At 41.1% G+C, this 1,303-nt stretch overlaps 1 non-coding gene across 1 annotated transcript; it reads right to left on the reverse strand.

Annotated features, from left to right (window-relative positions):
• Window positions 1-973: 973 nt before the first annotated feature.
• TRNAN-GUU (transfer RNA asparagine (anticodon GUU)) lies at window positions 974-1,047 on the reverse strand. Its single transcript has one exon. It is a non-coding gene; the product is annotated as a tRNA-Asn (tRNA).
• Window positions 1,048-1,303: the final 256 nt, after the last annotated feature.

Genomic DNA, 1,303 nt, shown 5'->3' on the forward strand with positions numbered 1-1,303 from the left:
TGTACTCTACGACTGATGTTTTCTTGCAACAGATTGGGATCGGTGGCCCCCTGATTAACTTTTTCAATGGGAGCCTCGTCGGCATAAACTTTTACGATGGAAGGCCAGTGGAACTCCTTTCCTGCCTTGCAAGAAAATCTGTGAAGTCCTGCATCTGTTTGGGCTCGAGTTGGAACGGTATGCTTTTCCTTCTCTCTCTCTGCTACTTGCTCTAAATAGTACTCCCACTGTAAAGTAATATAAGATATGTTAGATCAGTAAAGTGGTGGTCTAAACGATTTTATATTAGTAATATAAGAATCTGTTAGATCACTAAAGTGGCGGTCTAAACGATTTTATATTAGTTTATAGAGGGAGTACAAAGGTAAGTTATTCAAGGAGAGCTTAAGCACACTGTAAAAACCTCATCGGACGACAGGAGGAAGACCGGCGAGGCCGTTCGCGGACTGGACAAAGGGCAACACGAGACGAACAACCAAAATCGGTAGGACGGATTATTTTTGTTTCTCGGTGAAACTTTTAGTTGTTTGTGACTGTTCTATTCGACATCCGACTTACGATACAATGTGGAAATTAACTTTGGATGGCAGGTGGCCGGTGTCGCCGCCATTCTGGTACCATGGTTGGCTGGAGGTGAATAGGTTTGGCCCAATGCCCATGAGAGGGCGGGTTCTCCAGTAGATGCCTCCGCACCATGATGTTGAAATGGTATCGATGTGGGTGGTTTGTTCATCCATGGATGTACGTCATCACCTGTATATATAACCGTGGGTTACGTCGAGTGAATCTAAGATTTCTTGCTTTCTTTCTTTTTTTGATGTTTGTGAATCTAAACTTCATGCAGTTATACACTGTTAGTTAGATGGACTTATATATATGTCTGATGGCCTGGAAGAAGTGCATGCATCAGCGTATGAAAAATACTGGTCTCTTGAAATGCAAGGGGATACATCAGAAAGTAAAATATTGAAAACGCTAGAAGGAGGGCTCGAACCTCCGACCTTGTGGTTAACAGCCACACGCTCTAGCCAACTGAGCTATTCCAGCTATGTTTTTTAATTTATATATAACACTATTTATTAGGTTTGACTCTCATCTGAATTCCTGGCCAAAAATATGGAGATTTTGGCTGACCGAAAAAATAAACGACGAAAGGCATGTGAATGTAAGCTTTCTTGCTAAACAATACTAATAGACATACTTCTGCCTTTGATTTGTACTAGACCGGATATCAGACTATAGTTTACAGGCACTACCTAAATCGTTCAGTTATTTTTTGTAAAGCTTACTAACGTAATTTTTG

This window comes from Triticum aestivum, chromosome 5A (assembly GCF_018294505.1).
Source record: "Triticum aestivum cultivar Chinese Spring chromosome 5A, IWGSC CS RefSeq v2.1, whole genome shotgun sequence".
NCBI classification, from domain to species: domain Eukaryota; kingdom Viridiplantae; phylum Streptophyta; class Magnoliopsida; order Poales; family Poaceae; genus Triticum; species Triticum aestivum.